Source organism: Scomber japonicus, chromosome 9 (assembly GCF_027409825.1).
Source record: "Scomber japonicus isolate fScoJap1 chromosome 9, fScoJap1.pri, whole genome shotgun sequence".
Classification (NCBI taxonomy): Eukaryota; Metazoa; Chordata; class Actinopteri; order Scombriformes; family Scombridae; genus Scomber; species Scomber japonicus.
Genome location: NC_070586.1, coordinates 35,792,385 through 35,808,763, shown reverse-complemented (window position 1 = coordinate 35,808,763; position 16,379 = coordinate 35,792,385). Strand labels below are relative to the sequence as shown.

Sequence of the window (16,379 nt, the reverse complement as noted above, 5' to 3'; positions counted from 1 at the left end):
ACTAAGTATTATCTACACTACTGTTACTGTGTATTGATTTGATAGTATAGGTGTTGGAAGAGAGAGAATAAGAGAGAAATAAAGGGATATTATTTAAAGGATAAGGCTGAAATTATTTTATGTAGCCTATTTTTATGTCAACAAATTCCATGAAAACACCTAAAGCAACAATAAAAAGACCAAATATCTCTTGAGTTCGCTGTCCTATCTGTAAGGAATCTACCATTAATTCCTGCCTAAAATGTTCATGTTTATAAATTGATCATAAATACTGCACATGCTTTCATTTTTAATAAAGAAGGCTCAGTGATTTCCTAAATCACTGAAGCAGTCACAGTAGTTTTCAGTTAACGTCACTCTAACAAGAAGAAAGAGTGCTTTTGTTGGGGAGTATTTTAAGTGGCGGAATATATCCAAAGTATTAAAACTAAAAATACATGAAACATCATGAAAATAATTATTAATATAATTGTATTAGCTCATCACAGGTCTGAGAAGTAACTAATATATCAGTGTTGTTAGATAATAATGGAGTGGAGTGAATAGAATAATAATATTTGCCTCTAAAATGTAGTGGGTTAGAAGTATAACATGGGATAAAATGAAGATACAGCTCATACCTTAAAACTAAATATACTTAGTTACTTTCCACTACTGACAACCAGTACTGTGTCAGTAGACCTGTCATGATAATTACCTTGTGACACGAATAGCCTCTTAGCTGCTAATGTGAAGTGTGGCAAAAAATTGATCAAGGTCTTGTCCATGTATTATAAGATTATTGTGATGGGCCTATGTGTCAGCTGTCTGTAGCTGTTGCTAACAACTTGTTTAGAAGCTTAAAACTTTGGACTTAAGTCCAAACTTAACTTAAGCCAAGACTTGAGACTTGCAAAACAATAACTTTATCCCACCTCTGGTCTGGTCAATTAATAGTTGGTTTCGGTTCCTTTCAGAAAATGTGCTTTATAGAAACATGTAGAATACTGGTGCATTCCATTTATATCCGGAAGAATTTGAAATTTCAACTGGAATTCCCACTGTAGTCGGATTTCCAACTTGGAAAGTCGGAAGAACCTCACCAGCCTGAACCTCAAAATCCAAGATGACTGTCCCAGGCATCAACAGTGTGAAAGTCCCGTTTATTAGCACTTCGTACACACAGCACTGTCCAACTCCTATCTGTGGACATCTGACCACATTGCTACGATGTTTGTATGTGCAAAATACTACGAAATGTATCAACTGGTATTGCTATCAGTGGCTAACAATGGCTAACCTGGCTAGAGCTGGTTTTCTGACTTCTTCAACAGTAACGATTCAAACTCGGGTGTGACATCAGTTCCATTCCCAGCTCCGAATTCCAACTTCCGAGGTAAATGGAACGCAACATATGACCAGACCTACTGTCCATAAATTGCTATTATTCCATCTATGTGTTTTAGCGTCTACATTAGCACTATCAATATTCATCAGCTGTACTTGACTTTCTTTCTTCTCCAGTTAGATAACAAGATGACATAACGTTGCAACACTTTTCTCTGTTATATTGTGGCTTTATTGCTGCTTGGTGACATCGCATCTTGACACCATAACTGCTTTGCCTCTAGAATTAGCTTAATAAAGTCATGAGTGCTCTCCAGTGTCTGCCAGCATGATTAGTTTTGCTTTGTTGAGCTCATCTGACCTGAGTGGAGAGCCAAACTGCTTTCATGGTGGATCTGTGATCTAATTTTTAAGACGGCTGTGTTTTCTACTACTGTGTATACTTTGATGTGTTTGTCAGCTGCAAATTCATAGAAATATATATATAACTCTATTGTAAGACTGAACTGCCAGACATTGTTGTACCCTGAAGCTGCTTTATAATTGGCTCCCTCCTCTGATGTGAGATTGCTGGACAGCAGAGAAGCTCTCATGCTGGCCTGACATGTGAACACACTGTGTCTTATGTAAATGACAGACTGTCCTCACATCACTTTGTAAAGGATCTCACATGCAGCACAAAATGTGAGGGAGCAGGCAGTGAGAAGATGAATTTATGCTTGGTCGCTCAACACTGTAATCGACTGACTAAAAATGACTGTGTTCTTCACTGCTTGTATGAATGAGGGGACACTCCACACATGTTTTAAGAGCTTTGAACAATATTTTGTTTCCGTGTTTTTTCCACACAAATATGGTATTATCTTGTTAAAATCCTTTAAATATCCATCTACTCCTCCATCATTAAAAATTCCAGAATAGTTTGTGCACTGGAGGCTTCAAGTTTCCACATCACACTTGTGTAAATTGAATATTCGACCAGCAAACTAGTTGTGATGTCACAAATCCTACTCATAGGCACGCACCCCATAAAATCACTTTCAGCAGATAAATGTGGATACAGCCTTCTAGTGTCGAACTGTCTCATACATCATTCTGAACAAACCCTCAACGAAGAATATAATTTTGAGTAGAGGAGGACTTTAAAGAAACTCTGCTGGTGGTCAAAAGGTCTCAGTGAAGACAATCATTTATGTCAATCATGAGATGAACTTACTGAGAAATGTAACAGAAATGCTCACCAGCACTATCTGACAAAACAACTTCATGATCTTAAAGGTTCTGCACAACTGTGGTACTCCCAGACAGGTCAGGTGATCTGAATTATTAAAAGGTGATTGGACCTCTTCTCAAGACTGAGTGGGGGTTTATAGTTTAACTGACCTTTTCCTTCACTCTCTGTTAGCTTTGTTGCACCCATAAGGAGCAGGACAAATTATATGGACATCATCAAATTACAAGTATAGCTCCACCAAATTTCAACCTGTCCAGAAGTGAAATCAGCCTTAATAAAGTGAAAACACTGTGGGTATGTACTGGGCTTTTAAATAAAAGACATATGGCTATATTTGACTGATATAGAATTTGTTAGAGTTTTTGCACAATGTGTAAAAAGTCTAAAGCATGACAAACAAGTTGTTAGTCCAGTTTATAGCTACTGTGACTGCAGGTGGTGAGCTGCTCTGGATATCTCACAGTGAATTTAATGGTCACTTCTACAAGAATGACAGACTGAAACAGAGTTCAGGCATTATCTCTGGTTCAAGAGATGAAACGCTGGAAGTCTACCGAACAGTTCCAAGCCAGAGTCTACTTTGTTCAATGTGTCCCTGCTGTGTAGCCTGGTGGCTAACACACTATAGCTATCAGCAGTGTGCAGATGTCAGGCTGGTCACTGGGGCAGATGAATTAGTGAGCAAACCTTTCTGCTCTGTCTGTGCTCAAACTGATTATTAAACTGGAAGTGCTCTACTTAGGTGAAGCATCTGTGACTGTCATTAGCTGGATGAGATAATCTGTATTTTATGCATAATGATGATAACCTCGCAGGTGGTGCAGGTCTTTTATTATTCTTGCTCTAACTGTGACATGGTGTCCTAAACTTTGATGTTTAAATCCTGCACTCAACAGGAAAAAAAACAGTTAAAATCATGAAATGACGACCATATCACCCAACCTTATACCTGGCAGACATATTGAGTTTTTTTAGGGCTCAATTACATTTCTGCAAACTTGCACTAGTGTATATCGGCCAGGCACTGACCATGAACTATAATGTCCCTGCTTCACATCAATCCGGAGACTTTTGTTTTATATCCAAATCTCTCTGGCTGTCCCCTCCTTTTGAGTCCCATCACTGCCGCTGGCTGTCCCATAAAGTCATAAAAAGGTATTAGAGGAGTGCTACTGAATTTTCACGCTACGATTGCTGTGGCAAAACACATCGCAGAAACACTATAGAGTAAAATTACCTTACACAACATTTATCTTGGATTTCATCAAACTGAAAAAAAACAGTGAATTGTATATTGCAACTTTGTTGGACTAACATAATAAACTGAAGCCAAAGTTACAGTCATATCTGCATATACTGCCACAGATGATCCATAGTTGATACAGTGTTTTCATTCACTAATGAAGACTGTGGGATGTGGTTGACAACCCTTACAAAGCTAGTAAGTGGATCTTGAGTGAAGATTTCGCCACACACAAGCAGATTGGTTGTTAAAAGTTTTGGACAGTTGACTATGAATGACTTTTGGGTTAAGAGTTGAAATCATTTTTAAAAGGCAGAACATTTGTAGACACACACAAGCTAACGGCGATGGGCAAAGGTGCATTTACATTGGACACTTCCAAGCTACTACTTGGGTAAGTCATGTAAAATGTTCTCTATCCAGCTCAACACATAGAAAATCTGCCTGCTTTAGAAACTTTTGGCGGTCAGTCTGTTTCACCACAGCACAGAGTTAAACCTGATTACTGGCGCATCCTTTAAAGTAACAAGAAATGGAGTATAGAAGTAATGAAATCATTTGGAAAGTTACACTGTAAAATATCCCACTCAGTACATTTAGTTGTCACATTTCTTTTATCTTTTATGGTTTGCATATCTTGACTTCTTGAGTATTTAACTACCTTAGATCATAAATGGTCTCGAGCACACTGGTATTTTTGCTTCTTTATGTGGAAATATACTAACATTTTAGTCAATATATATTTCTTTTATGACAAAAACTGGGAAAAATGAATCTCTATGGAATATGTTTATGTTGACCCTAGGGTTGCATTTGCTTCAAATTGATAAGGCTGAACAGAAGTCGTTTTTATCTTGCTGTAGGGTTAAGAGAACCATTTGATGGTCATTTGATGAGTCAACCATTTGACACCACTATCCAGACTGCATTGCAATGTACGTAACAGTGGCAACCTATGAGTGACAGGATGTTTTTCAATTTTATGAGAAATTAAGACACCGAGAGTGTTTTTATATCGTTGATGCCAACATTAATCTAACAAGGCCTACAAGTCTCAATAGTCAGGGTCTTTTTAAAAAAATGAATAAATATGGGCCTATCTTTTGTTATCAGAGTAACAGTACCACGAGGTCATTACATTTTAGATGCTTTCCTGAAGTCATACATGTCATGCTACTTGGATTGTACTGCTGCCATGAATAGACAGTGGGCTATCACTGTGATAGATAGTAAGTGCAAATCAATGCTTTTGACTTCAGTCAGAGCTTGGGGCCAAAGCCGGTATTCATGTAATGGACATCAGCTTAACATAATGACAGACCACGCTCAATAAACTACTCTCATCACTGTCTAGCATCTAGACAAAGAGATAACATGGCTGAATGGGGCAAAAGAACCAATTCTGGAAAGGGCCTATTCAAGAATGGTTATTTGGGTGTGGCACTCTGCCAGAATACATTAGAGGCATGGGTTAATTTGATCCTACTGTGTACACAGTCATTCAAGCTTTGCAGCCACAAGCAGATTTTTGTTTTTATCCAGCGTGCTCTGTGGCTGACTTCCCCTGCAGATGAAAGTGTAAGCAAGGTAGCATGCAGAGATACATGGCTGGTAGCTGAGTGGAGACAGCAGTGCCTGCCTGCCCGCGGGGTCCCGACCCTCCCGGACAACCGGCTCTCAGATCAATCAGTTCCCTGGAGCAGAGGGAGTAGGTGGTGGTGGTGGTGGTGATAGAGAAGGGGGAAGGGGGCGCTTGAGACACCTCCCGGGCCATCGATCGGCAGTCTCAGACACACCAGTCCAAAAAAGAAAACACATCAGAGCAGAGATTGTCTGTCTGCTTCTGTCTTCTCCCTTTCTAGGCATTGTGTGAGGCTGGTTATGCTGAGTGGCAGCGGTTTCTTTTACTTCACAGTAATGAGGGAACACAGACAGGAAATGACCTGGGTGTGCTTTGAGAAAGTCCAAAGTTCAATCATCATTGGTTTTCCCAGCCTGTTTTGTTAGAGTCTGTAGATGTCTGGTGAGAAAGACACATGTTCAAACGCTGTGACTGATGTACAGGTTTCAGTCTCTGGATTTAGAAGCACAAGACAAATCAGGCCTCTATAGCATGTGATGCCTGTCATGTACATGCACGTTTGTTCAACCAAAGGATGATGATACCCATGAAGGTGTTTAATTTGATTCACTACCAAATGAGGCCTGGAGACATGAAAGTTTACCGTATGTCACAAGAAAAAACTTGGTGAGTTGGAGATTCTGGTTTACTACAACTTGCACCTTTTTTTTATAGCTTTGGTCATCAATCAGTTTATCAAGATTGTCTTAAGCACTTCACTGGAGGGAAAACTGAAAGTGAGCAACTCTGAAACATTGCTAATAATTCATCATTGTAGAGGAAAACACATCTACAGCAAGTTTAGTGGGTTGAAGTCTAAACTGTAATGGACTCAGATTTAGACTCATCACATGACCTGAACTTGAGCCAGACTCAAAACAAGAATTTGGACTTAATTGGACAAAATCATAAAAGACTTGCAACTCAACCTGGACTTTGGACTTGGGACTTATTAGTCTTGATGTGGGACATGTGACTTGCAAAACAATGACTTTGTCCCACCTCTAAAGACATTTTGGGGTAATATTTTTAACTTTTGCCTTTCCAACCTGTTCCATCATTTGACTGCTCATATTTCTTGGCCTGTTGAGCTTAGCTGTGCCATTGTGTTCCCAGATCTCAGCAATGAACTTGGTGAGTAAAATGTAATTGTTAAAGATATCAATGATAGACAAAACCTAAAAAAACCCAAGAAACTGCTTGCCACATCATGTCAATCTTTTATAAAACTGGCCAATATCCTTCCCAATTCTGTCGCCAGCTGTCCTGGATGTCACCAGTCATCCGCAAAACAACGGACTACATGTTCTGGCCAAGTATCTTATTTATAACAGAACGACACATATTTATTTTATCACACAATAATATTTGAAGTGTCTTTGACAAGCTTCAATGTTAGCTGCCTCCCTCTTTATATAAGGGATGAAGGAAGTAATGATGTTTGTTCAAATTTGGAAACTGAGATTCACTTTAATGAATCACTTAAAAAATATAACAAAAGTATGTTTAACTTTATTATGTGCAACTTGATTGCTAAGACATCCTAACTCCTCCTCCATCCTAACTTACTGTTCTAAGTGCCAGTGACATTACGTTGTAGTGTAGTGTATTACGTTGAGTATGTAGTGTGTTCACACAGATACAATGACCAAATTCAGTATACTCAATCCAGACAGAAATCATAGTTTTAATTACGGTGGATTTTTGAGTGTTCTGTGGGTGAACACTATTGTCCTACAATGCAACATGCAGCAGAAACAAATAAAGGAAAAAACGAACCTGGGATCTGATAACAAGTTTAGTATGTAATAGGATTCCTTTGTTACAGATGCTGTAGTGTAGAGTAAATAGTATTGTATTAGTTCATGTTGTAAAGAATTATTATGTAGTATAGATTTAGGACATAGGGCTCTATGGATGGCAGTGTTGGTTGGTCTGTTCGTTTTAAACAACTATTGGACATTCATGGTCCCCAGAGGATGAATCCTACTGATGACTGCCAGTACTTCATCCAGTACTTTGGTTTATGACCAAATACTTTCTAAACTAACATAATTTCCATTAGGGCTGTTGGAACGAACTTCGGGATTCAAATATATTTCAAATAGTTAAAACAAAACAAAAGAAATCTCAACTTGACCTACCTGCATGTGAAAATTAAATGCTTTTGTCGCATCTGAACAATAAAGTTTTCTGAATCTGACTCTGAATCACAATCTCACATTCAGAGCGCTAACCTAACATCACAACAGAAATAACAGAAAGCGTAGAGGATGCATCTACAGACATCACCACTCTTGATAACTTATGAAGCTCTATGTAGAAGTGTTTTGGATTTACAACAACAAACGGAAAAATAGCAAATACTGAATATTTGAAATACATACGAGTGAATATATAAAACCAAACCTTGCTAATGTTGTTTGAAATCTAAATTAATAATTCACTTAATGGAGCACCTTTATTTATTTTCAGTTTATGCAGCCCTGGCTTTTACTGAGTTCATTGAAAGAGTAAACAACGAGTAGAGGAATGTATTGAGATTAAAAATACTCATGCTAAAGTTGACGTTACTCATTTGTGCCTAAGATTAGTTATGATTTAGCAGCTAGCTGAAAGCTAGCTATATTTCTTGGTAATGTTGAGATGCCCTCTAGTGGACAGAACATAAGATAACCACATGAGAGGAAGATTGACAGCCCTAATTTCCATCAGAGTCAGCTGTACTTTGTGTTTAGTGCTACTCACTTTCTTCAAAAGTGAAGATGGGTCAAATGGTTGGTTTAACATTTTAATTATGACTGTGGATGTATGACCTTGTAATTGTGTGTCCTGAGGAATGCTCTCGTTGATAAGGGGTCTGATGATCAACAGGTACCTAGCTTGTGTCCAAAAAAGATAAAGACTTGAGGTCTTGGTGCCAGCAAATCATTAATGGCTTAAGGCCCCAATTGCCTGTGTCCTAGGGGTACATTCATCTTCATATTTCCATGACATCATCATGCTAACGTGCTAAAATAAAGATGGTAAACGTGATAAACATCAGCATGTTACCATTGCTCATGTTAGCATTAGCAAGTGCCCAACTACATCCTCACAGAGCTGCTAGCATGGCTGTAAACACTTAGCCTTGTTTGATTACACCGTAAAAACAGTGTATAAGTGCGTCTTATACACCAGTGTGTCCTATTCACCAGTAAAATACAGAGAGAGGTTGGATCTGAATGATTATAGGTATGTAAAAGGCTGTTTACACTAAGAAGAATAATTCCAGCTGTTTCGGCAGCTAATGAAAATAGACTATTGATGACCGGTTAATGCTGTATGTTGTACAGAAAAATGATTGTGTGTTGATCAGAAGTATTTCAGACACTAGTTGCTGTGATGTTTCAGTATTTACAGACCAAACTAATGTGGAAGTGTGAACACAGTCCAGTTCAGTTAAGCAATTAACCTGACACACTGTTTCAGGTGTAATATGTGTGTTTTAATTGTGTTTCTAATACAAGTTTTGGAGTATAAACATATGTGTGTATAAATGAATAACTTCTGGTGCATTCAAATAAACCAGTCTTTAATAGAAAAGTGTTTTTCCCAGTATGACTCCCCCAAAAATAGACTAAGACTTATATGACTTGTTACAGTTAGGGTCAAGCAGTTAAGAAAAATGAGGCTGTGCTAGATGAAAAAAAAATTAAAGAATGGGCTCCAAAACTGATCTTGCACAATTGGTCCCTCAATAATACAGCCGAATATCTGAAAGGTATCTTTTCAACAACATTGCTTTTAGATATTTTTCAGTGTGATGGCAACAATTAGCTCCCAACAGAAACTGAGTGGAATTAAAGACACGTGTCCTCATATGCTCTGTTCTCAGTCTCATCTCTCCACACAGTTAATGTTCATTGGTGGATCTGGGTGGAGGGGGTTTGAAACACAGCTCACATTTCCCTGCATAATCACTCCACTTCCCGAGAATAATATACGTCCATTTAAACAAATAGCTTGGAGAGTCACGTTCAACATGGCCGCCAGTCAAGAAGCTCAATCCCCATCAAGCCTGCTCACTGCTACCTACGCTGAGCTCAGCAAATGGAATAAGAGTTTAAGTACACTGGAGTTGGACTGATATGGGTTTCAGAAAGCGGATACCATTCATTTATGACAGCTGACATTTATACTGATATTCACAATCTTTAAATTTTAATATCTAAAAATTCCAAAACAAATCATAGTTTTTCCCTGAAACCTGAGAAGGAAGATTAATAACTGTTTTATACACTTTAACAGAGTTTATTTACAATGTTGCATAACAGACTTTACAAACTATGAAATATGGGGACGAAAACATTACTGTGAATTGTTAAGATGTCATAATATTACATTCATTTACCCAAAAAATTATTATAGTACATAATGTCAGATAAAACTAGGCATTTTAAAAATAGTTTCTAGTCAAATATATAGCATTCTTCAGGTAAGGAATATTGTAGCAATACTGTGCACATCAAAGAGGGTAAATGCACTCTCTAACTGGCCTAATTCATCCACAGTGAAATCTACTCAATTATTCATTTATTTGTTCCAGCCTTTCTCTTCAGAGAGAGGCTGATTAGAGAGGATCTCACTGTACCAACGGCTCAATCTGGCTTCTCTAAGAGATATGTGGCTGGCTGTGTGCATTAGTCCTGACCACAGAGCCATCATCACAATATCCACAGTCTAGATTCTGATAAACCTCTCTACATCAGCAAGGCAGCTCTCTGGAGCCACAACACGTGATTGGTTCATTGGTATCAGTGTTCAGTATTCACAGAATGGAGTCAGCGCTTTCATCCTGAAATATAGGAAATAAAACAAATTCATTTACAGTATACAGGGAGTGTGGAAGTTTCAATCTATTTGACTAATGCATTAGTTTGTTAACTCTTGTTGTGACCAGACACTTATGAAAGAGTAATTATTCGGTGGATGCTCTCAGTCCAGGAAACAGCTACATAAAAAGTTTCCACAAATCAGCTTTTTATATATAAACCAACAATATTTGTAATGAAATTCTTCTTCTTTTTTTGTCATGTGTTGGGCTTTGGGTATTGTTCTAAATAATTTACAATACAAATTTTATAAAACAAACAACAACAAAAAAATCCTTTTCAGTAGCAATATTTAATTCTAATTTACAGTTCCTTAATCATTTTACACACTCAAATCAATTTCATAACATAAAAAATATAGACCTATTTACCACAAGCACTACTTCACACTGTTTGCACCATCAAGCTAATCTTAGCACGACAAACAATTGAACCCATAATGTCAGCTAATGAAGTCTGGATGTGGCACCCAGCATGTACTTTTGTATTTGTAGTATAATTTGGAAATGTATGCACAACATTCCAGCTGTGGTGATGTCATCAAAAAATGCTATCATCAACAACATTGTATTCCAAACTGTCCGTGTCTCAGTGGAAAATACCAGCTTTCATCGGGTTCAATACAATGTCAATCTGCACACTTCTAATAAATATATTAAAATACAACGTATAACAATAACGGCTTTTTACTACAAATTGTGTCTTTTTGTGCGACAAGAGTGTCAAGAAGTACCCAAATAAATGAAAATAAAGCTTTAAGTCAAGAGCAGCACACATTCTTCTTCTTCTTCTCCTAGGATAAAATGCAGATCATGACCACACAAACTATGTACCGCTACATACTTCACAGAGTGCACACCATTTAAATAACCACTGGAAAACATCTATCAGACTGTGGATACACACACAATACTTGTTAGTAGGATAAGTTCATAATTGGTTTAGCTTTTCACATGAGATTTGTCGACAGTAAGAGAAATATAGAAAAGTGCCTTGTCAAATCCTTTAATGTTTCTCCTGCTAAAATTCCACATGGTTAAATCATTTTAAGAGCTTCAGTTTCAATAAAAGCAAGATGATGTAGAGTGCAGTATGTATCCCTGGTGTTCTCCTATGCTTTCATTAGGATCCAACCATCCTGTGTTTTATCTCTTGGTTTCCTTCCCCTCAGCATGTATCTACAAAGAGTGTGCAGCACCGTTCCATATCACACACTGTTACTACCGCTGGCTGGGAGCCTGTTTGCCAAACACAGAGAGCCAGCATGTCCCTGGTGTTGGTTCAGAGGGGGGGTTGGGGGGTGTATGGATGCTGCTGAGAGAGAGCCAGGATCCTCTGCTGATCACAAAGCATTTACACAGCAAATATACAAACTGCCTCTTATCATAATCATACCAATATGCCTGTTGCTGAGGCTGTGCCACTCCACAGTACATCTGAGATTATACAGCAATCAAAGGAAACATACGGAGGGGGGGGCTTCCAGGAGTACAGACGGCCTTCTGTCGACACAAACTTTTCCTTTTTTTTGCTTTGCTGGAATAACTTTTTAACATTCTCAGCATCTCAACATTTATCTAACCCAATGACTCTTCCTACCACAAAGCTATGACAGTATTGACAGTAGCCATACACTAGAATAGCATGGGCCTGTCAGATGTAGAAATGAGGGAAGAACAGTCATGTGGAGACTGCTAGAAGAATTGCAACCATAGCAAAAATCAATTGTGAGACCTTCTTTTTGATAGAAAAGGAACGAAATCCACAGTTGAGACGATTACGTGCATTTTTATCTTCATTCTTAGAAAGTGTATGGTTAATAATACACATAAAAATATGAACAAGTACGCTAACAGGCTTATGTTAAAAAGAAATAACCATTTGAGTTTAATTTCATTTTTATATTCAAAAAGTTCTGCACTGCAATACAAGACAACTGTTTCTTTACTGTATGTCCATGTTTTCTACCAGCATCCTCAGCAGATAAGATTTTAACTTTTTGTAGCATAGTTCCTCTTCCCCTGACATCATGTAGGCATTCAAGACATATTTAAGAATCCTTTAATGGAAACAAGTCAGCTGGAAATATTCAAAGTCAGACAGCAACATTTTCAAGCAATTCATGGAGCTGACATTAGCCTAATTAAGCTAGCTATAGCTAATCATTAAACTCAGTACTCCCTGGCTAGAAATGAAACACTGCATTTTTGAAACATTGTCTCAAAAATGACTTTTGTTGATTTTGATGTTAATTCTGCCACTGTTATCACTACAAAACGGATGTGTGCTGTTCTTACAATTGTAATTAAAGGAGCCAGTGCTTGGAGAATGGTTCAATTATGAAACATGAGAGTCAAACTTCAATATAGCAAGCCTAGCCTGAAAGATAGCCTAAAGGCCCATTTATGCTCAACATTAAATACGGGTCCAGATCCAGATACAGACGGAGCCTTCTGTCTGTGCTCTGCGTTCATTTCATCCATATTTCTGCACGTTTCCATAAAGCTTACAGATACGGACCAAACGGAGCAGTACCACCGGAAACCGTTGGGGGGGGGGGGGGGGGGGGGGGCATAGTTGCTGTCACTACTAGATACATAGCTCTGGTGAGATACGAAGAAGAAATAACAATGGAGGAACTTTTCTGAGGAAAGTTCATGCGAGTTGGTTAGAAACTTTAAACATATCGTTTTTGTCTTTTATGCAAGAGGAACATTGTCAATATCTCCTCCACAGTCGCCATGTTTCTTTTTGAGTTTGTTGTTGTCATAAACATTTAACTCTGTGCTGCCCCCTGGTGGATGTATTGGTTAACATCCATGCCAACGTAAAGGACGCATGGAAGTATGTGAGCAGTGACGGTTACATCGTTTGAAAAGGACGTATACATTTTAGTACGTACGTTGAGCATAAATGGGCCTAAACGTGTTTAAAATGTGTCTACTTTTGTGGTCAGCAAAGACACAGGAATGAATATCCACTAGTGCACCTGTGCAAAGTCCACTTGATCTGTATCTGTTTGAACCAGAGGGCCTCAAAATGACATCATAGCCTACTGGACCCCTTTAAATTCAATTGAGGCAAAGATACTGACATGCAATGCAATTTTGGAAGCATGGAGGATAATTAACCTCACACTATTTTTTTTAAGAGTTACCTTTTTTTTCTCTTAATCATGTAAGACTACAATATGTGTAAATGATTGGAAATGGTATGTATCACCATTGTCTGAAAAAATATGACCGTTCCACTGAGCAGTGCTATTCTAACGTGTGTGTGTGTCTGTGTGTGTGTGTGTGTGTGTCTGTGTGTGTGTGTGTGTGTGTGTGTGCTTGTACTGTTGGAACCAGCCACTGCAGAAATCCAGCAGCAGCTGCTTTGATCCAGCCGGCTATAAAGAGGAGAGCTGAAGTGAATCTATTCCCTGTGCGTTTAGCTCAATACACTATTGATCTGGGTGGGTAGCAGTGGGGAGGCAGATATATGCTCTTATTAGCTACTCTCTACATCTTACTGGAACACACGGCAGAGGTGGGGGCTCAGTCTACGGGACTTAAATCCAGGCTCCTTCACTCACACAGCCCACTTGATCTGATTAGCTGCTTGTGTGAGAGATGGCTCAGGCACATGTCCTGAGAGCAAACACATGTATGAGGTGAACAAGGATCAATTGATGGCATGTTGAAAATGCTAATGGTGTTAGAATGAGACGACCCGTGAACCACCTCACACATCGGTCCCACGCCTGATTCAGCTTCACTATATCTTTATTTATAACGGTGTTAACACTGAGGTTTTACGTTGTGTGGGTAGAAAAGCCTTGGGAAGAGAACACTCCAGTCTGAGCCAAACTCAAATCTTGTAAATACACTTTTGCAGCTTAAAGAATAAAAGAAAAAAAAGTACGTATGTGAAAATAGGTTAAGAAATGACTATGTGCACAGTTAAGATGTGGAATATTACCACTACATATTGAAGCTAGAAGAAAGAGAGAGATGTGACTGAAAATGAAAGAATGTGAATATTACAGTATGAGCTGAATGGCCTGGAGAACAATTCAATTGATTTGAAACTCTCTATATTCATTGTGCAGCATCATTAACAGCAGTCCACTGTCTAATGTATTTTAAGGAAACAGCAGGAATTTCATACATGCTAATGTTAGAAATAGAATGAGTGTCTATGTTGCTTCATTCCTAAATACACAAATATCCATATAGAAGCTATCATGACTACTACTATATAAAACTGTGACATTCATATTAAGTGTTGGGCAAGTAATTAGTTACAGTTACTTCTTTCAAAAAGTTTATTGAATTAATGTATCAATTACAACATATAGGCTCAGTAAGTTTCATGTTACTTTTAACAAAAGAAACATACTAACTCGTCCCAAAATCTCAGTGTTCAATCCACTCAGTGAAGACAAATCAGCTTAGTACAATCCAGTCTCTCAAACATTAAATTATTTCTATTAGTCGTTTTTGTATTTTTATTAGTATTTTTTGTATGATTGTTTGTATTTTTAGTTTTAGTTTTATATGTATTTTTTGTATTTTTTATTAGCATATTATTAGTATTTTTTGTATTTTGATTAGTATTTTTTGTGTATGTATTAGTATATTATTAGTATTTTTTGAATACTAATAAAATTATATTAAGTGAATAGGGCCCTGGGTAGAAAACAGGGACTCACCTTGCATATAACTTTGGTTGAATTCAATTTGGAAATTTGGGGATGCCAAATATCAATGAACAGTATTAGGCTATTATAGCTAAATGACACACTTCTTCTTCTCCTGCCTTATACACACATACTCATAAACACTCCCTGGGTCAGTATCATGTCTATTAAGAGCATTGATCTGACTACATGAAAGAAAGACAAGTCAAAGGTCTGCTCTGGGTTTGAACACAGATCCACAACTCAGTAACAGATATCATTTATAATATATCATGTTAGAACTCCAGAGACCAGACTTATGTTTTACCACTAGTTGGGTACAATGACGTCAGCAATCACAGTAATTGTAATTGGTCCATTCCTAGTAGTGGAATGACTGCAACGTGTGATTGTCAACGCTGCTCATATTACAAAGCTGTCACTGAGCTGACTGATATGTTGAAGTCCCGTCTAAATGAGCTGGATGCTGATAATCACTGCTAATGCCTAATTGCGATGGCTTTCGACAGAACGCATCCTGCAGGAAATGGACATCATCATCGTCATCATCATCATCATCATCATCATGGAGAAGTGATTTGTGTGCACGTGTGTCAATGTGTGCGTGCGCATGTTTTAAGTGCGCCCAAGTGCATGTGTATGTTGAGCCGCATATGCTCTTTCTATAGGAGCTCCCCCGTATCTACACCCCTCCCCCCTTCCTCCTCCCCCCGACAACATGCTCAACCTGTCAGTGTAGCATGGCACTGATAAGATGTCCAGACCACTGCAGTAATGGCCTCGATCCACCACCCGCCCCTTCAATTTTGGTTATCATGTCAGCCTGTTCAACTCCAATTCAATCAGGCCTGGCTTGGGCCGCTCCCATCTACACACACACACACACACACACACACACACACACACACACACACACACACACACACACACACACACACACACACACACACACACACACACACACACATGAACACATTAGAAAAAGCTCTGGCTACATGCAGGCCCTGACAACCTGTCAATAACCCTCACTTCTACAGTTAACATGCTCAGCTCATATCAGATGCTGCATACATGCACTGATACATACAGTATATACACACACACACACACACACAGCTCATACATACTGATACAAACACAGGAGATATGTGTCTGGAAGTTGCATGTGTTAGTTTGATCAACACTGTGTTTATGTGGTTAAATAACAGTCTAGTCTCTCTGCAGGATGACCATTCATTTAGATGTTTCTATGGCTCATGATAATGTACCTGAATGAAACTGTGCACAGAGATTTTTGACTTTTGGTTCAATTCTGCTGCAAATAAGATCCTACAGTATCCTTATTTTTTGAGAGGTTATGTAGCATATTCACAAATCTGTTCCAAAGCTGGATCATC

General features: G+C 38.3%; 1 protein-coding gene across 1 annotated transcript in view; it reads right to left on the bottom strand.

Moving 5' to 3' along the window:
• The window catches only part of cacna1ba (calcium channel, voltage-dependent, N type, alpha 1B subunit, a), a 172,499-nt gene that overhangs the window by 143,344 nt on the left and 12,776 nt on the right, over positions 1–16,379 (bottom strand). The gene's annotated exons all lie outside the window — the stretch shown is intronic.